An 18,475-nucleotide genomic window follows, 5' to 3' on the forward strand; every position below is an offset into this window, starting at 1 on the left:
TCCTATATAAATACGACACTAAATTAAGCATTTAGCCACACAAAACTGAAGAGATTCACTTACAGTTCCCACAGAAATCACAGCTCAGCTTCTTTGTACATATGGAGCATTTAGCTTACTGTGCTGGGTGTTCATGTTATTCAAGAGATGTATGTAATTTGGATCCTTTACAGCAGAGGTGGGCAAACTACGGCCAGCAGGACTGACAGTCCTGAGCTCCCGGGTGGAGAGGCTAGCCCCCAACCCCTCCCCTGCTGTCCTTCCTTCCCCCCCCCACCCCCCCCCCGCCCAGCCTCAGTGTGCTGCACCGCCAGCGCTCTGGCCTGCCACTCCTGTCGGCGTGGTTGCAAGCTCCTGCTGCTCTGAGCAGCATGGTAAGGGGGTGGGGAGCAGGAGGGTTTGGATAAGGGGCAGGAGGTCCCGGGGAAAGTCAGGGGACAGGGGGCAGTTGGATAGGCATGGGAGTCCCGGGGGGGAAGAGAGGGAGGGCTGTCAGGGGCAGGGATGTGGATGGGGCAGTTGGGGCAGGGAAGATTGGCTAGGGGGTGGGAGTCCCAGGGGGGCAGTTGGGGCAGGGGGGTGGATAAGGTCGGGGCAGTCAGGGGACAGGGGAAGTTGGATGGGGCGGAGGTTCGGCGGTGTGTGTCTGGGGGCAGGGGTGTGGATAGGGGTCAGGAGAGTCAGGGGACAGTGGGGGTTGGACAGGGGGCAGGGTCCCCGGGGGCAGCTAGGATGGATCACCAGGGATGCTTTACCAACATCAGTATGGGCTGATCAGGGAAGGTGCATGACACGTGCATCTTTAAGAACAGAAGACTGCTCAAAAAGATGCAAGGAAGGACTTTCTTTCTTGACCAGCAGATTACCATTGGGAATATTGAATTGCCGATAGTGATCCTAGACAACTCAGCCTACCCCCTCCCACGGCTCATGAAGCCATACACCAGTCAGCTCGATGGTACAAAGGAGCACTTCAACTACAGACTCAGCAGGTGCAGAATGACAGCAGAATGTGCCTTTGGTCACTGAACAGAAGAACGGCCATACCAGGTCAGATCATCTGGCATAGATCCATCTAGCCCATCTTCCGACAGTGGCCAATATCAGGTGCCTCAGAGGCAATGAACAGAATGGATAATCATTAAATGATCCATCTCATTGCCCATTCCGACCTTCTGGCAAACAGAGGCTAGGGTCATCATCCGTGTCCATCCTGGTTAATAGACATTGATAGACCTATCATCCATGAACTTATCCAGTTCTTTATTGAACCCTGTTATAGTCTTGGCCTTCACAACATCCTCTGGCAAAGAGTTCCACAGGTTGACTGTGGGTTGTGTAAAAAACAGAACAAAAAACCCCCCACTTCCTTTTGTTTGTTTTAAATCTGCTGCCTATTAATTTCATTTGGTAACCCCTAGTTCTTGTGTTATGAGAAGGAGTAAGTAACACTGGCATTGTTTATTTACAAGATTGGATCTCAGTGAGCAAAACAGCTCAATGGTTATAGGTGCCTGCTATGTCCTGCATGGCATCTGTGAAGCAAAGGGGGAAACGTTTCCCCCAGCTGTGGAGGAGCAGCTGTCTGCTGAATTTGAACAGCCAGATAGAAGGGTTATTAGAAGAGCTCAATGTAGAACTATATGGCTCAGGGAGGCTTTGAAAGACCTTTTTAATAGTGAGCCAGAACAGTGTGTGTTGCTGTAATACAATCTGCATGGCCTCTCTCTTTTGTGGCCTGGAATTAATCTTGCAGTGATTACTGTGTATGTAGGAATCTAACATCGTCAATGCACCTATTAATATTGTTTTTGAATGGTATTATGGGTTCTGTGACACAGTGCAGTAACAGGAAATTGATTGCTGTCAGACCTGTTCTTTCCCAGCCAGCATAAACTGTGAACTAAGAAAGATGAACTATGTTCCAAAAAATAGAATTTTATTCCGTAACATGAACCAGCAAATAAAAAAAATTCAGAACTTAATAAAACTTAATAAATTAACCGAACAGAACTTTTGAAGAGGAAAGAACAGTCATTTCCATTTCAGGTACACATACGGTGATCTGTGAGACACGGTTGGTGTACGTGAAGCTGTTATTTTCTGCAATGTCCCCTTGGAGGAGTGATAAGAGTAGTGCACTGACCCCTCATGCCATGTGGGATGTTGGGTGGTGGTAGGTATAGCGAGATCCCGATATGGGCTGGAGACGGAGGCGAGCATAGGATTGTTGAACCTACAGGTCCACCAGAGTCTGTAGCATCTCTGTTTGCTGTCTGAGAAGCGCAAGCAACTCCTGCGGCACGCCCCTCTCCTTTTCCTTTCTCCTCTAACCTAGACCATGTTGTCTGCAAGGGTGATTCTTCAAGCCCTGGGCTCGTTCCCTGATGCAGCAATGGCTTGCAGGATCTCCTGGAACAAGTCATCCTGAGACACCTTCTTTCTTCTCCTTGTCTGGCTCAAGAGTTCCATGAGTGTGAAGAGGGAAATTCTGAAGGCCGCTATGATGGTTTGGATCACAGAAAACCCCTTGGGAACTGCCAACTGATGTGCAGAGACTACCCCAGAGCCTGTTTCCCCTGGCAGCTTGGGACTTCAGTGCCCTGCATGGTTTGAGCCAGACATGCTAGCCTGCTGCAAACCCAGACCCAGGTCTGAACCATGTCCCCTAAAAGCTGCAGGGTTAACTGAGAACAGCTTAAGAAGTGTTCCTGTCTCTAACACTCAGATGCCCAGCTCCCAATGGGGTCCAAACCCCAAATACATCCATAATACTCATAAACTGTTCGTCCTCTATGACACTGATAGAGAGATATGCACTGCTGTTTGCCCCTCCCCCGGTATTAATGCATACTCTGGGTTAATTAATTAAGTAAAAAAGTAAAAGGTGATTTTACTAAATACAAAGAATAGGATTTAAGTAGTTCCAAGTAAAACAGACAGAACAAAGTAAATTACCAAACAAAATAAAACACGCAAATCTAAACCTAATACAGTAAGACAATGGTTACAGATGAACTCTCACCCGCAGAGATGTTCCAGTAAAATTCTTTTTCAGACTAGGCTCCTTCTAGTCTGGGTCCAACAATCACTCATACCCCCGTGGTTACTGTCCTTTGTTCCACTTTCCTTCAGGTATCCTTTGGGGGGTGGAGAGACTATCCCTTGAGCCAGCTGAAGACAAAATGGAGGGGTCTCCCAGGGGTTTAAATAGACTCTCTTGTTGGGGGACACCCTCTCTCCCCCTGTGTAGAATCCAGCTACAAAATGGAGTTTTGGAGTCACATGTCCATGCATGAATCAGAACTTACAGGTAGCAGCCATTGTTCACATGCTACCTTAAACGTCCTCAAGTAGACTTCTTATGTGGATTGGAGTCTTCCAAGATCCATTGTCCATTAAGTGTTTCTTGATTGGGCACTTAACTTGCAAATTCCTTTCTAAAGAAGCTGATCAAATGCCTTATTAAGGCTACTTAAAATCAAACAAGTACACAGCCAATATTCATAACTTTGAATACAAAAATGATACATGCATACAAATAGGATGAATATATTCAGTAGATCATAACCTTTGCAGAGATATGTTACATGGCATATGTAGCATAAAACATATTCCAGTTATGTCATATTTACATTCATAAGCATATTTCCATAAAGCATTAGGAGGTGCAACATCACAGCCACAATGCAGCAGCTGCAGACACAACACACAGAGCTACCACTGTCAGTGTATTCACGAGAGAAACTGAAACGTAAGATACTGAACTCACGCCCCTTGATCCCCAAAAGTTGTAAGCACTACAGTCTCTCTTCTGCTTGGGACTGATAGAGCACAGTGCCAGTTCGCAGGGCTTTAAAGCAAAGGGGCAACTTCCTGCTTACTTGACCCACCTTGCGTCAACCTGTGTCATGTAGACCAGGCCTCAGTCATATTGCTTGTTCTGTATGTCTGATATGCATTTAATACATTTTATTAAAGCATGCATTCAAAAGGAAACACAGGAAAACAAGAAGTAACTGATATAACTAGCCAAGTTAAATATTGCAATGAGACATATACATTCTTCCACTTCCTAACCATTTAACCTTAGTATTACCAGTAAACAACATTTTTATACTTTCAATTCCATGGGGTTTTTTCCCTTTTAAATCTAGAGCTATTGAAGCTTGGATTCACCAGCAGACATTATAAATGACACACTTTGCCATTCCAGGATTTATAAGCAGAATGAACTCTGCCAGTGGAGAAAGCTAAAAACTTTATATATAGATGTTAATATACCATAGCAAGCACTGCTGTTTCTACTGTTGGCAAAGTACCTATAGTACACAAAATGAAAAAAAGTGTTCACAGGTTAATCACTGAATTGTTTTAATGTATCTGCTTGTAAATAACTAAATGAACTAGTTATCAAAGAAATTTAGACTACTAGAAAGATTCACATGCAAAGTTCAGTCATTTTTAATCTGTTCTTGTCTGAGCAAATCGTTTTCTTGAAGTGTGAAAAGTCCCTCTGCCCCAAACTTACCAAACTCAACAGCAGTTTAAGAGATCTGGCCTATACTTTCCCCAAAAATTCATCTTTGGGCTCAGATCAAGAATGGAAATGTCAGCTGACCTAAAGTGATAAATTAGTACTATAGAATACCTAAACCAAGAAATCTTAGTAATGAGGAGAGAGCTGAAGACTGAAAATGGGGACTAATGTCCTTTTGTTTACAAGATGTAACAATGAAAATATTCCAATGGAAAATGCTGGAAGGAAAGAAACAGGATGTCCAGCAGCAGGATACCAGAATACATCAGAACAGAGGGACAAAACAGAAATCAGAAGAGATTGTCATGCAGTGTGCAAATGGCTGGCAAGGCCACATCTTCAGTACAGGAAGGATACTGGAAAAGACACAGAACAGAATAATAAGGAGGATAATATGCCTCAGGAACTATATAACTATGAATATCCTGGAAAATTAATAATGCTTAGTACTTATATAGCATGTTTTATTTATATTCATATATTTTGTGTCTACTGTCATGAAATCTTATAATTGTATATTAAAGAACAGCTCACAACCACATCTGTGTCAACCCCATCATTGACTCAATTAAAAAAAAATCATCACTGTGTACCCTAAAAACGAATGCAAGTCATTCTACAGTAGTGAAAAAATAAAGTTTATAAATGGCCTAATTGCACAAGTAAAGCTTTACACTGTGCCTCAATGTGCACCAATCTTATTGAAAAGCACTCTACAAGTATCAATTAAATAATAAAGGGTATTGGGTGGATTATGTACAATTTACAGATGGACAAATAATGGTAGAGATTGAGAGAGTTGTCCCAGGTTGCAGAAGATCAGTGTCACAGGCTAGATTAGAACACAGGAGTCAGATACTCCCACTCCTGTGAACTAACCATATCTCCCTCCCCCAGTTTTTCACAGATCAGATTCCATAAATGCGGCAGCATGATTGAGATTTTCACAGGAAACAAAACAGAGATGGCAAATTATGGCAAATCCCAGGTACTTCTAGTGAACTTTCAAGATCCATATGTGAAGGGTACAAGTCTTCCAGTCTAACAACATAAGACATTCCACCAGTTCTATGACTACTCACATTGATTGGAGGGCCTCCATCTTGAACTGGGTGAGTTGATTTAAGCACTTGAAGTTAAGCCCTGGTATTGTGCTTTCCCCCACTTTCGTTATCTTTTTGGAAACCTTGAAACAGAGACGGTAAATTGCTCTTTCCTCCTTAAGTCGGTAAGCAAGTGCTCCAAGGTGAGAGAAGGTATTGCCTTTTCAGAGGACAGGAAGGACCAGATTACATACAGTAGTCTTGGCCTATGATAGGCAGCATCATAGAAGATTATGGTTGGAAGAAATTTCAGGAGGTCATCTAGTCTAACCCCCTGCTCAAAACAGGACCAACACTAACTAAATCATCCCAGCCAGGGCTTTGTCAAGGCCTTAAAAACCTCTAAGGAAGGAGATTCCACCACCTCCCTAGGTAACCCATTCCAGTGCTTCACCACCCTTCTAGTGAAACAGTTTTTCCTAATATCCAATCTAGACCTCCTCCACTGCAACTTGAGACCATTGCTTCTTGTTCTGTCATCTGCTACCACTGAGAATAGCCGAGCTCCATCCTCTTTGGAACCCCCCTTCAGGTAGTTGAAAGCTGCTATCAAATCCCACCTCACTCTTCTCTTCTGCAGACTAAACAAGCCCAGTTCCCTCAGCCTTTCCTCATAAGTCATTTGCCCCAGCCCCCTAATCATTTTCACTGCCCTCCGCTGGACTCTTTCCAATCTGTCCACATCCTTTCTGTAGTGGGGGGGCCCAAAACTGGACGCAATACTCCAGATGTGGCCTCAACAGTCCCGAATAGAGGGGAATAATCACATCCACCAAGCAGAGGAGACCTCCTCCCGCTCATTCAGGAGTAAGGGGCCTCTTCTCCAGAGAGAAAAAGACCTCTCTTTCAGAAGCTGTCCTAGATCTGGTGGAGCATTTATAGCATTTGATGGAATGTAAACATTGCTTGAGGTAACAAAATCTGAAGAGCTTAGGATGGAATTTGCCTGGGGACCTACCAAGGAAATCATGTACTAGGAGCTCTTGCTCAAGAATATTCTAGGCTTCTCTGGTTCTCAAATGGGACTGAGGCCCTGGTATTTACCACATGAAGTGTGTGATCTAGGTCACATCAAGGGGCACCTCCTTGAAGAAAGCAAATCTTTAAATGAAGTTTGGAGCCAAAAATCTCCAGACCAGGGAGGCGAACAGCAGGAAATGGCAAGCCTTGTCTGTCTTAAATGATATTCTATATGTCAACAGCCTCCACGACAGCAATGAAAAGAAAGTGGATTACCAAGAGAACAAGGTCTAATATTGTCCTCATCTCTCTCAACTGTTAGTTATAACAATTTACGTTCCTCTTAAGGTCTTGGATCCATGGAAGAAAGAATTGAAGGCAAGGCTAAGGCCCTTCAGTGCTGCCTTGTATTGCATCCTCAAAGTAAAATCTAGATGGTTTAGGTTGATCTCTACGGAGCAGCTCTAGTAATAGCTGGGTTTGTCTTGAAGGATGCAAGCTGCTTTCCCACCTTTTCAAAAACGAGGCTGTGTGGCTTATTATCAAAGCTTCCCTCACAATCATGATTTTGTTTTAAAATGAGCAGCTTGAATTCTGGAACACAATTCTCAGCAAATTCCACAGCTGCAAAACAGCAGGAGCCCCAAATATAAATTAGTTCCACTATAACTTATGACTGTCCAAGGCAACAATCATATCAAAATAGCTACGCTGAAAAACTGGAAGGCAGTGGCTAGTGGCTGGATAGGTTAAGCATCTCTCATTCCATTGCTGGAATGCACATATATTCTTTCTGGCAATTTTCCTGAAGTTTTATAGGGATTCCCCAATGCAACAACAAGCAATCTTTCTTTTAATAGTATCACTGGATGCTTTGGAACTTGTGCCTAGACATACTCTGATCTGTTCAGATAAAGCTTATTTGTACTTCTGACATTTTTAAAGATCCCTTATTGAACACTCACCTAACAAACTAGAAGAGCTCTATTTTTAACATTGTTCCAAAGATATGCAATGGAACCTAAAAATATTACAGTACATGAGGTGAAAATACACTTTTTAAAATGTGTTTCATGGGAGAGCCAATAACAGCTGTTGGCCTATCAAGTAAAGAAAATTTATATTTTAAAAAACCTTTAATATTAAGAGGAGATGTTAGCCTGTTTTTAAAATTTCCATAAGCATAGGGCTGTCTTAATGGTAGAAATTGTCCTACAGCACTTTTCACAGAGAAAAACTTTCAGTGTTGGTGCCCCAGCAAAATTCCAATGAATGTACTTATTCTCTTCCCCCTCAGTTCTTCCCTGAAATTGAAACTGCATAGGGTATCTTTTACCTTCTGTCCTACAGTGTCAAGCAGTATGACTGTGCACTATACAACAGTGTGCTTTAGCAGCTAACATGGAAATTTCAGTTTGTGAAGTGGTTTGGGACCTTTTGGATTAAAAGGCATCATATAAATGTAAAATGCAATCAAAATATTAACCAATAATTTCCACTGACATTGCTGGGGACTACTGAGGACTCAACACTTCGAAAATCATGCCACTTATTTAGGAGTCTAAATTCAAACATTTTTTTTTTAAAATATGGACCTATGTACTGAAAATGGAAGTGTGAAAGTTTCCAAAGTGTGTGCCTCTTCCTTCTGCCCAAGAAGCTCACATTACCCTGACAGAATAATCTCTAAAAACACCATCAACCCTTAATCCATTTAGTTAAAGCCCTCGATAAAACCGCAGAACCCCTTCACATCCTCAAATACAATGAAATAAGAGATTGCTTTTATGGAAAGATTGTGAGTGTTCAAGAGGCCTCTTTCCCGAGCATATCTTCTTTGCCCACCAACAAAGGAATAATCTGCCCCCCAAAACCAGCCCACCATAAGGGTCATCCTCCAGGGCTGCAGAGCTAACGAGAGGGCTCATGCCACACATGATCCCCGTTGCAGATTTAACAGAGGAAGAGGGGTGCCAGTGAGGAGAATGGGAAGTGGATGTGATTGCAGAGCCATTGGCCATTATCTCTGAAAACTCGTGGCGATCAGGGGAGGTCCCAGATAATTGGAAAAAGGCAAATATAGTGCCCATCTTTTAAAAAAGGGAAGGAGAACCCAGAGAACTAGAGACTGCTCACTGTCTTAGCCTCACTCAGTCCCCGGAAAAAGCATGGAGCAGGTCCTCAAGGAAACCATTTTGAAGCACTTGGAGGAGAGGAAGGTGATCAGGAACAGTCAACATGGATTCACCAAGGGCAAGTCATACCTGACCAAGCTGACTGCCTTCCATGATGAGATAACTGGCTCTGTGGATGTGGGGAAAGCAGTGGACGGGATATATCTTGACTTTAGCAAAGCTTTTAATATAGTCTTCCACAGTATTCTTGTCGGTTTTGTTCAACATCTTTATTAATGATAAAAGAAAAGGAGTACTTGTGGCACCTTAGAGACTAACCAATTTATCTGAGCATAAGCTTTCGTGAGCTACAGCTCACTTCATCGGATGCATACTGTGGAAAGTACACGAGATCTTTTTATACGCACAAAGCATGAAAAAATGGGTGTTTACCACTACAAAAGGTTTTCTCTCCCCCCACCCCACTCTTGTGCTGGTAATAGCTTATCTGAAGTGATCACTCTGCTTACAATGTGGATGATAATCAAGTTGGGCCATTTCCAGCACAGATCCAGGTTGCCCCCCCACCCCAATAAGCTATTACCAACAGGAGAGTGGGTTTGGGGGGGGGGAACCTGGATCTGTGCTGGAAATGGCCCAACTTGATTATCATACACATTGTAAGGAGAGTGATCACTTTAGATAAGCTATTACCAGCACGAGAGTGGGGTGGGGGGAGAGAAAACCTTTTGTAGTGGTAAACACCCATTTTTTCATGCTTTGTGTGTATAAAAAGATCTTGTGTACTTTCCACAGTATGCATCCGATGAAGTGAGCTGTAGCTCACGAAAGCTTATGCTCACATAAATTGGTTAGTCTCTAAGGTGCCACAAGTACTCCTTTTCTTTTTGCAAATACAGACTAACACGGCTGTTACTCTGAAACCTGCCTTTATTAATGATCTGGATGATGGTGTGGATTGCACCCTCAGCAAGTTTGCAGATGACACTAAGATGGGGGAGAGGTAGATATGCTGGAGAGTAGTGATAGGGTCCAGAGTGACCTAGACAAATTGGAGGATTGGGCCAAAAGAAATCTGATGAGGTTCAACAAGGACAAGTGCAGAGTCCTGCGCTTAGGACAGAAGGATCCCATGCACTGCTACAGGCTGGGGACCGACTGGCTACACAGCAATTCTACAGAAAAGGACCCGGGGATTACAGTGGATGAGAAGTTGGATATGAGTCAGCAGTGTGTCCTTGTTGGCAAGAAGGCAAACGGCATATTGGGCTGCATTAGTAGAAGCACTGCCAGAAGATCAAGGGAAGTGATTATTTCCCTCTATTCGACACTGGTGAGGCCACATCTGGAGTACCATGTCCAGTTTTGGGCCTCCCACTACAGAAAGGATGTGCACAAATTGGAAAGGATGTGCACAAATTGGAGAGTGTCCAGTGGAGGGCAACAAAAATGGGCTGGGGCACATCACTTATGCGGAGAGGCTGAGGGAACTGGGCTTGTTTAGTCTGCAGAAGAGAAGAGAGGTGGGATTTGATAGCAGCTTGCAACTACCTGAAGGGGGGTTCCAAAGAGGATGGTGCTCGGCTGTTCTCAATGGTAGCAGATGACAGAACAAGGAGCAATGGTCTCAAGTTGCAGTGGGGGAGGTCTAGGTTGGATATTAGGAAACACTATTTCACTAGGAGGGTGGTGAAGCTCTGGAATGGGTTACCTAGGGAGATGGTGGAATCTCAATCCTTAGAGGTTTTTAAGGCCAGTCTTGACAATGCCCTGGCTGGGATGATTTAGTTGGTGTTGGTCCTGCTTTGAGGTCTCTCCTCCTGAGGTCTCTTTCAACCCTACTCTTCTATGATTATGACATCCCCAATGGCACACTCATCCTAAACTGCATTTTTGGCTCTCTTATGTTGGGTTGAAATGGACAGAGAGAGGAGGCTTCAGTGGGAAGAGGCTGCAGAAGAAACAGCCTACACAGAGCAGCAGGAGAATCAGGGGAATGTAAATTAGTGTGAAAGCCACTTTTGCACATCACCTGGACTTTCACTGTGAAATTCTAACTGAGGATTGGGCCCAATATTTCAAGTTCCTTCCTAATGTCTAGCTTGTACCTCAATGTGTCCTCATCAGAATAACAGGTTCTAAAACATAGAGGAAAACCATTTCCTCTCTTAAATGAGTGTCTGAAATTTCAACAGGAAAGAAACCAGAGTCTGCAGGCAGGATTACTCTGTCCCTGTGAAAAGCTTTACAGGAAAGGGTTTCAAACTTCCCTTCATCTTGCTGGATGATGTGACTGTAAATAAGAGTATCAACAGAATGGATAGGGAGGAGGGAATCATAAAACCAACAAGAAAAGCTTAAAAAGTGAAAGGCATAACTGCGCAGACAGGAAAAAGAGCCTTTCACCGAGGACAGGAGGTGAAGAAACTTGATTTTAGAGAACATGGATGGTAGGAGGACAATAATCTGTACACCCTTAATTAATCTCTGAAAGCATTTAGTGGATGTTTAACATTTAATTTTTTATCTAGCCTATCTTGAAACCCCCCTCCCCAGCCCCAACACTTGGGGGGGAGGGGAAGAGACCATCTAAAACTCTCAATGGAATTTTTTTAGAAAAAAGACCCATAAATCATCCTACACAGAGCTCCTGCATTTACTTTTTGATCCATAAATCATCCTACACAGAGCTCCTGCATTTACTTTTTGATCTGATTTTTTAATGTAGCAATGGATGTTATGTTAATCACCCTGATTCACATCTCTACTTCCTTCAGAAATTTACTCATTAACTAGACCATCTGTGTAAGGGGAGTGGCGGGGTGTGTTCTATGCTATCACAGCATACAAGGTCAGAGCATAAAAGGGGGGTGGGGAAGAATAGAGAGGGGAAGCCTGGCTATTAGCTTCCTTCCCTTCTGCTACCAGAAGAAGATATCTGGGCCAGGCAGTGAGTTTCTCACCCCTACAGTCACCCTGCCAGCTGTGGGACATGTGGACGGACAGCAAGTTCTCTCCCTTTAAGGTCCAGCTGATGAAGTGGAAACCTGGCTGGCCTGAGAGTTAAGGTGCATCTACACTGTATGCTTCTTTCGGCAGTATGTAGCATACATACTTGTGTACCCCACCAGCAGTGCAGACAGTGAGGCACAGCTTAGGAGAGTAAAGTAATGCCCAAAGGTTGTGGGCTACACAGCTCTCTTTTTGCCCAAGTTGTGCCTCTCAATCAACACTGCTATTTTTAACAGTGTAGTGTCCTGCTGCAGGAGCCTTTATCCATCGCAGGAAGACTCCAGCAGCGAAGAAAGGCTCTGGAGGAGGGGAGGCAGTGTGGAAAGGCTCTGCCAGCTCCCTGCTGCAGAGAAACTCTGGCAGAATGGAAAGGCTCCAACCAGTGAGAGGCTGAAGCCTTTCCCTGCTGTCTCTCCTCTGCCAGAGCCTTTCACTGACACACACAGCTACACACCACCATGTGGACACAGCTTGCGTTTCACTGTGGCGTGTAACTACACATAGCCTTACTGTTGAGCATACGATGGTGGGAAAATAGGACGGATTGGAGAAAGAAGAGATGTCGAGTCATTTAAAAGAATAAAGGCAATTTCCATTGCCTGTGAAGTCTATCTGATGGACTGGAGCTCTCTAGCACGGCATGAAGTCTCACTCTACATAGGCAGGATTTATTGCTGCTGATCTTCTCACTCAGCCTTTGGCAGTGTTATACAAGACACTGACAGAAATACTATTTCACCTCTCCATAAACCCATGTTTTAAAGGCTACCTGCATATAATATTACACAATCCTGCAACTTTAGAATAATGCTCTGAACCCAGATGACCTGTGTAAGAGGAGCATTCAGAACATTACTAACTTGAAAAATACTTTTTTAAAAAAAAAAAAAAAAAATCTCTGAAGCTGCAAGGTCATTCACTGATCTCATATGAGTAAAGAGGCACCACCAATCAAATTACTCCAAAGGTTTTGGCACTGTCTCTTCCAAATTCACTAGCCTTGAGCTTCCTCACAACAGAGCAAATTAGGAAAGTATGGCATTGACTCTCCTTGTACCAAGATTTAGGCCTCTCCTGACCAACCAGCGAAATACACTTACTCTCAGCAAGGTCTTTGAGAACCCGTGAAGGGCCACAAACTTGAATTTATTTCTGTCTGTGTATATCCAGGGGGTGCTTTTTGCTACCATTAGGCTAACTGTATTACGGAAGAAATGAAGAGGGGTCTTGGAGCATGTCATAATAATATCACTTTTCAGTTATCTAGGGCCTTTCATCCAGTGTTCTCAAACACTCCACAGGCAAGAGTTCTGCATCTTATAAACAACTCAACTGGGACACAGAGGATCAGAAAATTACACAAGTCTAAGGGCTAGTCTACACTGGCAGCGCTTTAACGTGGCTTGTGTGGTCACGGCACAGTGCCTCTCCCACCTCAACGAAAGGTACGGCTCCCAGTGCTGGTGCATTGTTTACACTGGCGCTTTACAGCACTGAAACTTGCTGTGCTCAGGGGGGTGTTTTTTCACATCCCTGAGCGAGAAAGTTGAAGCGCTGTAAATTGTCAGTGTAGACAAGCCCCAAGTACCTGAAGGAACCATCAAATCAGATACATAAGTACTAAGAGATGTTCAGTGGGGCATACGAGGGTTAATGGGAATTGGTGGTCTGATCCCCTTAGGCTCCTTTGAAAGTCCCATCCTAAAATCACATCAATTGAATCAGGCTTTACAAACACCAGGCCCCCTTAAGGCTTTATCAGCACTGAGTGTTTTCCTGGTTTAGTCATCAGTTAGCTGTAACAACAAACCTCTTGTGTGGATGCAGTTAAAAAGCACTCATACCAATAGAGTTTATACCAGTATAACCGCATCTACATGTGGGCTTCCATTGGCATAGCTATGTTGGTTAAAAAACAGGGTGGATAAAAATCAATGATTGTTTTGATAAAAAGATTTTTGAGGAAAAACCCTATCTAAAGGTAGTTTAATTAAGATACATTATAGCTCAAAGATATCTCATCATGGAATAAGGATTATAAATTCTAATTCTAGAGCATGAGACAATATATTCATGTAATGTTTAAGAAAAGTTTTGTAAATGAGTTCCAATAGTTCATGGATTAGGGACCCAATCTTATGGGGTTCCAGGGCCCTTCTGTATAGATCGTTTAGGTTTCTATCTACCCAATATGACTCAGTGCTCAGTCTAGAAGATACCATCAGAGATGTTTAGTTTTGCAGGTCTCAAACTGTGGATGTGTGTCTCCAGAAGTAACATGCTTGTTAACAGCAAATATGTTTTTAAATAAATAAATAAATAAATAATATATAGAGGTGAGAAATAACAGACCTTAACTCTATTGTCCCTCTGCAAATTTGTGCACACAGAGTCAATCCCTTACCTCTCTCTAAAAGTTCAAAGTTTCAAAAATTTCAATGAATAGAAGATTGTTGGGGGTGGAACAGATCTGGACAAGGAGAAGAAGTCTGGAAATAAATGTGAGACATGAGGGACATATGCTTGTTTTGTTATAATATTATATGTTTGCTGTTGAAAAAAAAATCCAGAATACTTAACTTTGTTGTTTTATTTAACTAAAACAATTTAAACGTCTGTCTGGTGATGTTCTCCTCCTAATACAGCATGGCAAGAAAATCCTCCAAATATTAATGATTAATCTGTTGGAGATATTTATGAAGTCATTGGGAGGTGAACTATCTGCTTCAATTACCTTTGGTAAATGAAATAACCAAACAATCATTCATTTTCTGATATAGCTGTAAAACTGATCTGAAAAGTTTTCAGAATAAATTACTGTTTAAAAATGTATAGTGTGTACCTTCTAAGGTTATAACAACTAACAAGAATGTACTTTTATGTAGAAAACCATAATTAAATTGAGTCTTCCTCACTAGTGATTTAAATCAAATCCACCACCTTAAAACAAAGAAAAAAAAAATTACGCCCCTAACTGACATAGCGATGCAAGTAAAACTTAAGTGTAGAACAGTCTTAAGTGACTTGTTCAAGGTCCCGAAGAGAATCTGGGAAAAAGCCAGGAACAGAACCCAAGAATCCTGACTGTTAGTCCTATGGTCTAATCTCTATTTTCTCCCTTTTAACTTGGCAAACAAATATTTTTCACCCTTTTAATTGAACGCAGAATGTATATGGCCTTGTATTTGCTTCCCTTCTAGTATACTGGCAATAATGTCAACACAGCTCTGAGAATAATACTGTTAATTAACTACTGTTGCTACATAATCAGCAGAGAGAAAACAAGAGTGCAAAATATAGTTTTTGTTTTTTTTGCCTTTTTCTTTTCAATGTCAAGGTAGTGTACTAAAACAGAACAAATCTGAAAATGAACAGTCACAACCCCCAAATCACCAGCTTATACCAAATTTAAAATCACATCAGGGTACTGAAGTGCTCACATCATTATTTTTTCTAATTCTAAAGAAGTATTGATGTGGTCTTTTAAAAACGTTTTATCTTTTAAAAATAAATTTATTCTTTCAACAAGACTACAGATGCTTTTGGAATTTCACAAACCTGCATCAATTATGTGAATAAGCAACTGTAATATTTTGTAACAGTCACCTTTTGGTAATGGGGCACCAAGCCTGACTCAAAGTAATGCTCTTTATACTACATAATATACAGTGACTTTCAGCATGATATTCCTTCTTTCAAGAGATTAAAAAATGTTCTATTTGATTTCATGTTACATCAGCAACAAACAGGTTTTGGGGAATAAATAGACAAAAAATAGGTTACAAACAACAAATATATTTGTTTAGATCCTCCACTGTAGCCCTCTTTCCCCACCAAAGAAAAATAAAACCCAAAACCAAACCACTGAAGAAACCCGAGAAACTCACTAGCATTTTGGTCTGGTTTTAAGCACTCAGCAATTTAAAGTCAATCTATGACTAGCTGTAGTAGGTCACAGTAGAACATTAAACGTCTGTTTGTTGAGCTATCGTTTTCAAAGAGTCTCTTTTACTGGCACCTGGAAACAGAACATGTATAAGGCTGATCATCATTTCCTTTAAACCCAAAGGAAAACTACCATGCAAGATCTCAGAGAAAGATCAGTGCTGTATTAAGGCAGCATTTTTCTAAATGCTAAATAGGTAGACCATAATTATCAAATACATCTCAACTTTTAATTAGAAATTGTAAGAGAAAATCAGCAAGAGCTATTTTAAAAAACCCATTGGCGTACATACAGTACTTTCTAAGAAAAATAATTCTGGATCCGTTCTATGAAGGACACAGGCTAATTGTAAGCAATCAGGAAGTTCTTTGGTCAGTATTAGTTTTTAATCATCATTTTCTAGCTTGCTGGTTAAATCCTCAGGTTTTTTCTTTGTTTTTTGTTAAAAGTGGGTTTCTTCCATTGCAAAATCATTTAAAGATACGGCAGAACCAAAGAGAATTGCACATAAGTTTAACTTTATGTGATAACATGAAAATTATGCCTTCTTGTGACTAGCTTCCTTTTATACAGCCATCCTTCTGTGCTGAACAGGATTACTCTATTATGATGTATATAATTATAATACCCTTAACATACTGAATGGGTCCATATTTACTACTGATTAGATGTAAAGATATCAGCATCTGTCGGTACTGAATTCTGCAAGATGTTTTACCATTATCCAGGTAGCTAGGACAGCTTAGAAAGCAGACAAAGTTTCACACAGGTTTACTGTTGGGAATGTACTTCCCCTAAGATTGAAAGGCAGGCACAGCTAACAGGACTTCAACTGTGAAAATTAAAAGAGTTTTACTTCTCCCACCCACATTTCCACATGGATACATTCACATTCGAAATACCTTTGCTGCTCTTCAAAACTGTCGCCATGTCAATTGTTTGTAGAGTATAACAATTCATACTGATGGAAACTCAAACAGAAAAAAATAAATAGCAGAAACAATCTAAAATTATTTAGAAAAATACACTATGGACTTTATTCTATAAGGGGGACATGAAGCGCTATTTCCTCCTCCTTTGACTGCCAGCTGTAATAGCCCCAGAAGTCAGAGTGGGAGAGAAGGGAAAGCTCCACACACAATATCTGGATGCTACTGCCAAAATGATCAGCAGTGAAATAGTTAAGTTAAATGTCAACATTTTTATCTTCAGACTTCAGCATCAGCACCCCATTGAGCAAAACTGGTAAAGCTGATATGTCTCTCACATCTATTGTTTCTATCTAGATGAAGATTTGCTATAGCCTTCATCTGGAAAGTCATCTCTGCAACCACAAGGGCCAGACAACTTTTAAAACTGCCATCTTAAATTTAGTAGACGCTGAAGGATTCCCCAGAAAAGTTTTGGTTCAGTATGCTGCCACATACCAGCACAATCTGAGCCCTGAGCTAGCAAGAGCAACAGTGACTATGTCACAGGTTTCACGAGGCTGCAGAGTTCATACTCAGGCCCTTCCTGCGAAGAGTGGGAGAATCAGGCTTTGAAGCCAGTTACCCTTCACAAAGGTCATACAAAATAGGAGCAGAGCTGCCATTTTGTTGTTTTGGAATTATTTACCCTCAACAGTCCTTTTGCATTTACTTCTCATGAGGGATACACAAGTGAGTTATCTCCCCCAAAACAAAGAAATGACACACACAGATCAAGAGTCCTATTTACTCCCAGAACAGCCGGAAGACAATCGGTCATAGCTCTTCCATCTCCAAGTTTGAATTCCCGAACAGCCCCAAACAATGGTGGTTCTCTGTATACCTTTCCCCCCGGCTCCCAAAGTAAGAGAGGTCCCAGGACCAGTAGCAGCATTTTTGGTTCCTTTGCAAAGACATCAGATTGGTGACACCCCTCCACCCCCAAGGTTTACAAACCAGTTAGGCAGATCCTTTGGAGCAGACACACCTTCTTCCTCCCCACCCAGGCTCTCATGAAAACTCATACTGTTTAAACCAGCTCTGTAGCCATAGGTTTAACTTGAAATTCTACTTGGGTTCTAGCTTCTAAATTTGAGATATTGCTCTTCCAGCACTTAGTAATAAACTTATAAAATTTCCTTTCTAGCATTTGGTTAAAAAATGTTAACTGAATCCCCAAGAATCCTTGAAATGTAAATAAAAATGGAAGTACATAAGCTCAGTTCCTTGCTACCAACACCAAATCTGGGGCTGGCGACGAGTGTAAAACACCCACACCACCATCATCCAGGGGAGCATTCATACCTCCTCATGAATGGAAAGACCTCCCCACTACCAAAGCCAGATACTCATTTTGCATTTAGGCAATGTTTTTCTACACAGCACATGGAGTAAATGCTTGCTTCTGTGCAAAGGACTTTTCCTCTGAACAGCAAATAAAAAAAATCAGTTCGATTGTGAAACTTAAGTGTCACAAATTATTTTGGTATGATTTATCTTTCCTTATCTGTTCCTGAAACACCTCAGAGTATTATCAATGAATTAAATGTGATAACTTCCTAACATCTTCAAACATTACCTACTTTAAAAATCTAATTTACTTTTCACTATTTAGGCTTACTTCGCTGTTCTGCATTTCACTCAGCTTGTACAGTAAAAGCAGACTGTCAATTTCATTTGATTTTCATACACATTGTGAGGAGAGTGGTCACTTTGGATGGGCTATTACCAGCAGGAGAGTGAGTTTGTGTGGGGGGGGGCAGAGGGTGAGAAAACCTGGATTTGTGCTGGAAATGGCCCAACTTGATGAT

The sequence above is a fragment of the Eretmochelys imbricata genome, chromosome 8 (genome assembly GCF_965152235.1).
Source record: "Eretmochelys imbricata isolate rEreImb1 chromosome 8, rEreImb1.hap1, whole genome shotgun sequence".
Classification (NCBI taxonomy): domain Eukaryota; kingdom Metazoa; phylum Chordata; order Testudines; family Cheloniidae; genus Eretmochelys; species Eretmochelys imbricata.